The sequence below is a fragment of the Castanea sativa genome, chromosome 5 (assembly GCF_040712315.1).
Source record: "Castanea sativa cultivar Marrone di Chiusa Pesio chromosome 5, ASM4071231v1".
In the NCBI taxonomy this organism is placed as follows: Eukaryota; Viridiplantae; Streptophyta; class Magnoliopsida; order Fagales; family Fagaceae; genus Castanea; species Castanea sativa.
In genome coordinates this window covers 39445320-39451653 of record NC_134017.1, presented here as the reverse complement: position 1 = coordinate 39451653, position 6334 = coordinate 39445320, and positions in this window count along the sequence as shown.

Here is a 6334-nt window from a genome sequence, read left to right as displayed (position 1 = left end):
GGTACCTCCCCACAACATGGCATTCTCACAGAAGAATGAGCCAACTCTTTCCTAGAGATGGAAGAGTGATGATGATGATTAGGGTAATCTGGATGATCCACCCTAGGAACACGTAGCACCTCGAAAATGAGCTCTATGGTAACTACAATACATGTACCTTAGAATACAGTGGTAAACCTAGGTATAGAGATATCAATAGTGTGCATGTTGGAGTAGAACTCCTGTATGAAAATGTTGGGACACCTCGAGGGTTTCTCACAAAGAGAAGACCATCCTTGAGAGCTAAATGCACTGGGCAGAGGAGTGTTTAGGAAGTTAGATAGAATGACTTTGCGTTCCAAATGAATCGCCTAGTTAGAGAAGTTCTCAAAGAAGTCATCTCATGTCTTTTCATCATGGAATTGAACGGAATCAAAGGGAAGAGAAGAAGACGAAGAAAAGGAACGACGAATCAGGTTTTTAGATGGAACAGATTTTTTAGGTGCCATGGTAAGAAGACTAAACGAGAGAGAGATAGAGAAGAGAGACACAGAGTCATAACAAAAGGAATGCACCAAAAGAGAAGAAAGGAAATGTACAATGCATGAAAAGGCATGAACATGTTACGTGCAAAAATAAATTGCATCATAGGTAGAAACCCAATCCAACCTAACAATACTCACAATGTTTGATCAGTCACACAATCCTAGAATGCATGAACCATTGTTATAATGAACATAGAATGCAATGCATGATCATATGAGTTGAAAAAACATAACCCATCCCAAAAATTTCAACAAAAACACAAAACCCCAAAATTTTTTAAAACCTAGGTCAAAAGGATGTATGAAATATGAAGAAAAAGAGAGATTAGAGAGACTTACCAATAGATTAAAGCTTGGATAAGGCCAAAAATGAGGAGGGAATATGATTTTTGTTGAAAGAAAAAGGTTAGGGTTGAGAGAGAAGGGAGAGGTATTGAGATATTTGAGATAGAAAAAAATGTGGATCGAACTTCAGGTATATATAGAAAAATGTAGCTTGATAGATAAGGAGGTGTTGAGCTGCTATCGAGAACAGAATCTCGATAGATCAGGAGGTATTGAGGAGGTGTCGACGACAAAAAATCTCGATAGATCGAGGAAGGTATCGAGCAGACAAAGACCCCAAAGAATTTGGCTCGATGGGTCAAACTATCTATTGAGTGGTGTTAAGCATAAACCCAGAAATCTTGATAGAAGAGCTTCTATCAAGGAGGTGTCGAGTAGGTATCGAGGAGGTATTGAGCTATCTGTCGACAGTCCTGAAGAAGAGATTTTAAGGAGGAGAAACAACACAAGATGAAAGCAACCAAGATAACCATCAAAGCAAGCATTCAAAGAGCATGTTAAGCACAAAAACACAACCTCAACTCTAGATGCAAGGCATTCCTAGATCAAAACACACTAAATTTGTCTTACCAAATTTTATTTCAAAAGAAGTTTGGACTGTTTAGACAGCATATACTACCACATGTATTCCTTGTGATGGCCAAATCACATTGTACTTGTACAATAGTATCAAAAGTAGAAAAGAGTATGCGTGTTGTGTGTGAAACTTTTGCAAGAGAGCATAAGTACATCATTATATGAAAAGTAATGAAATAAGAGGATCAAGTACATTCACTCATAAACATAATTGCTTGATGGGGACTATCACCTTCGAGGTACATCATATAACTCTCACATCTTCTAGAAACACGCTTGCAACCATATTAAAAGCATTTTGATTCTTTTTGCTTTTCATGTTTTTTGCATATTTTTATATAAGTATATCATGCATGGGCATATAAGAGAGAGAAAAGAAAATACCCAATTATGTAAGCTTGAACATCCTTATTTTGCTATGCAAGTGTTACACCTTACCAACCACGGCTTTCATGAATTGCACACAGATGTTTTATAATTGATGAGTTTTAGTGGTGAGATGGTTATTTATGCTTTTCTTTTAGGATTTTTTAGTCCTTCCTGTCAAAAAGAGTGATCTAAGATATGAATGATAAGAGATCAACCAAATCATATAAAACGAGCTACAAAGCTGACATTGCTTAGTTGTGCATGAAGATGTTCATCTAAGCTACAAGTGATACAAAGTTAGGAAACTTTGTTTCAAAGGCCATCAAAGGTACACAAGTACTAGTATACACAAACACATACTTTTTTTATATTTTTCCCTTTTTTTATTAGAAAAATGTTAACACAAAACAAAAACAAATAAACAAACAAAGCATCAAAACTAGACTAACTCAAACGACAACACAAGCCATGCAAGAGATCAGAAAAGAGGAGAAATCACTTAGAATATTTTTCTAAGTAACACATATAGGAGCTGTTGCTTTATCTTCTTCCCTTATTCTTAAGAATGTTCTTTGTGTTCCATCTTTTACTTTCAACCTTTTATCTGTTAGTACAATCACTCAATCCCAGCCATATCGTCTTGTTTTTCTCTTTGCTTACTGTTTTATTCAGAATCTTATCTCTTGGAAAACGATTGGAGTGGGGCAAGAAATTGACAAATTTTATTGTTGTAGTGTGAGTCTTCAAAATGCTCCTAGTTCATCTTTTACTGATTTCTTAGTTGCTCATAAGTCAGGTGTTAAGTTTCATCTTTTTTAGCAGCTATTTCTCATTGTAATTCTTCTTTCTTTGGCATGCAAGGGTAGGTCATCCTTCTGATCCTAAAATTCATGCTTTGAGTCATGTAATCCCCTTTTTACAATTTTCTTGTAATAAAGAATGTCAAGTTTGTCCTTTGGCAAAACTGAAAATATTGCCTTCTCCTTTCAATAATAAGACCAGTGATTGTCCTTTTGATTTGGTTCAAATGGATGTGTGGTGACCTTATTCTACTCCTACTTTAGATGGCTTTAAATACTTCTTGACAAAGGTTGATGATGCAACCAAAGCAACATGGTTATTTTTAATGAAGTCTAAATCTGAAGTTGGGTAGTTAGTTCAATCCTTTTACATTATGGTTCACACTTAATTTGCACTCAAAATCAAAGCTATAAGAATTGACAATGCCAAAGAATTTAACATGCCAGATTTTCTTTATTCCAATGGTATTATACATCAACATAGCTGTGTTTACACTCCACAACAAAATTTTGTTGTGGAGAGAAAACATCAACACCTTTTATCCATAGCTAGAGCTTTACAAATTCAATCTCACCTTCTAATCCAGTTCTGGGGTGACCATGTCTTAACAGCAGCTTACCTAATTAATAGATTACCTTCACATTTGTTGAATAATAAAACTCCTTTTGATCTTTTTTTTAAAAGGTCACCAGATTATAGTCACCTTAAGGTGTTTGGTTGTTTGTGTTTTGCCTCCACCATTGCTTAAACTATGAATAAATTTTCTCCAAGAGCTAGAAAATGTGTTTTCATTGGTTATTTCTTTCAATGTGAATGGATATAAGCTTTTTGATCTTGAGTCTTATACTGTTTTCATTTCAAGAGATGTTGTTTTCCATGAATCTATTTTTCCTTATGCTTCACTATCATCCAAATCTAAATCAAGTTCTTTATTGCCTTTGCCTTGTGTTCTTGCTATTTCTTCCACCTTTGATGACACTCTTTTATCAAGTCCTCACTCTTTAGTTACTTCTCAAGACTTAATTATTCTTGATGATGTACCTAAAGAACCCCTTAAGCATGTTGTTTTTTCTATTCCTCTTAGAAGGTCCTTTAGACCTGTTAAATAGCCATTATACCTCCAGGCATACCACTGCAATCAAGTATCATCCCTGTCCACTGCCCAACCTCTCTTGTTAGGTACCTTACATCCTTTGTCTTCTCATGTTTCTTATCAGCATCTTTCTACTTCTTACATCTTTCTGTTTTTCCATTTCTTCCATTGTTGAGCCTACTTTCTATTATCAAACTGTTTCTAACCCCAAATGGCAAAAGGCCATGGTTGCTGAAATAGCAGCACTTGAGGCAAACAATACATGGACATTTACTCCATTACCTGCTGGTAAGAAACCTATAGGGTGTAAATGGGTTTACAAAATTAAATACAAAGTAAGTAGTTCAATTGAAAGATACTAGGCAAGGTTAGGGTACTAAAAAAGAAGGGATAGACTACATTGAAACTTTTTCACTAGTTGCAAAGATGATCTCTGTCAAGGTTCTTCTTTCTGTGATAACAATCAAGGGCTAGTTTTTAAGTCAATTAGATATGAACAATGCCTTCTTGCATGATGATCTCAATGAAGAGGTTTATATGGCTCCTCCACAGGGGTTTCATAGCCGGGAGGAGGTGGTTTGTAAGCTCAATAAGTCTCTTTATGGACTTAAACAAGCCTCCAAGCAGTGGTTTCCTAAATTTTCTAGCACTTTGATTTAGCTTTACTTCACTCAATCCAAGGCAAATTACTCTCTTTTCACAAGGCAACATGGACACACTTTTATGATTATTTTAGTATATGTGGATGATGTTTTAATAGCTTGCAATGACAAAGATGAGATAGACAAGTTAAAGGTTCTGTTGGATCAAAAGTTCAAGTTGAAGGACTTAAGTGGTTTGAAATATTTTCTTGGTTTGGAGGTTGCTATAATAGAAAAAGGAATAGCACTTTGCCAAAGAAAATATACACTTGAAGTCCTAAGTGATGCTGGATTACTTGGCTGTAAACCTGCTAAGACACCAATGGAGCAAAATCTCAGATTGAGCAAGTTTGAGGGGGAAGAGCTCAAGGATCCAAGTAGCTACAGAAGACTGATAGGCTGACTTTTGTATTTTGACAATCACCATGCCTGACATCACATTGCTGTCCATAAACTCAGCCAATACATGTCTAAGCCAAGGAAAACATACCTAGATGCAGCATATAGAATTCTACTGTATTTGAACAATGAACCAGGAAAGGGACTCTTGTTTTTCTTATAGTATAGAAATTCACTTGAATGGATATGCAGATGCTGATTGGGCCTCATGCCTTGATACTAGAAGGGCTGTGATAGGGTATAACATCTTCATTGGAGATTCTTTGGTGTCTTGGAAGTCAAAGAAGCAATCCATAGTCTCCAGGTCTTCAGCAGAAGCTGAATACAGGTTCATGATAGTAGCAACATGTGAAATAGTGTGGATTTTGTACTTCCTTCGAGACATTGGGGTAGAGCACAATAGAGAGGCTTTATTATTTTGTGATGGCTAGGCAACATTACACATTGGTTCCAACTCAGTTTTTCATGAGAGGACAAAGCATATCGAAATTGATTGCCATGTGGTTAGGGATAAGGTTTAGGAGACAGTTATTAAGCTAAACCATGTTAGAACTCATTTTCAATTAGCAGATATGCTCACTAAGGCACTGAGTTTTAATCAATTCTCTAACCTTGTTTGCAAAATGGGAATGATAAACATACATATAGCAGCTGCTCTTGAGGGGGAGTATCAAAATGAAGGCAGCAACAAGCAACAAGAGCAGTAGGGCCTCACTGACTTGACCAGAAATAGAGATGGAGCTACGGAATTAGTTAAGGAGTAAACGACAGAAGTTCCTATTTGTACAGTGTATATACAACTTGTAGTTTAGTAGAATGTTTAAGCATCGGTAAGTGTAGCACGTGTGTTAGTTATAGTTGTAGATAGGCATGTGTGTTAATTATTTTCTATTCTTGCAGTTAAAGACTAGCTTCCTCTGTATGAGAAAGTATATAATGTTTCATGAACTCCACATCAACATCTAGTTGGTGTTTCTAAGCCCAATAAGAAAGTGACACCTGTCTAAAAATAACATGTCAGCACACCATACCTTATACACCTGAAAAGACAAATATGCCCCTAAAAAATTTCAAACCCCCACCTAAACACCCTTTTCCTTTAGCAAAATCAAAAACCTCTTTCTCCTTTGCTCTCTCTAACCGCACCACCATCTGCTCTCTCTCTCTCTCTCTCTCTCTCTCTCTCTCTCTCTCAAGTCCTAAGCTCCATAGCCACTGCTTAGCATCACCGCCGGAGAAATTTTCAAACACTCACCCTGTCTTGCTTTTCACATTTTTGCAAACTCAAGATTTTCATCTCTTTCTCCCTCTGTTTCTCTCTACACCACCATAGCACACCAGCACCTACATGGGTCCATCTTCTCTCTCTCAACTCCAAATCTTGACAGCCGTTGCCTAGCATCGTCACCGGAGATAGAGATACATTGCCGATCATCACCGATTCTGACTAGACCGACCTTTGTCTTGTTGAAAAATACCCAAAAGTCTCTTTCTCGTTGTTTCCAACCACCAACACCAAAAGTTTTCTTTTTGGTTCTAACACCAGTCGTTGTGGGAAGGTTTTCTTCTCTCTTTTTGAATTTATT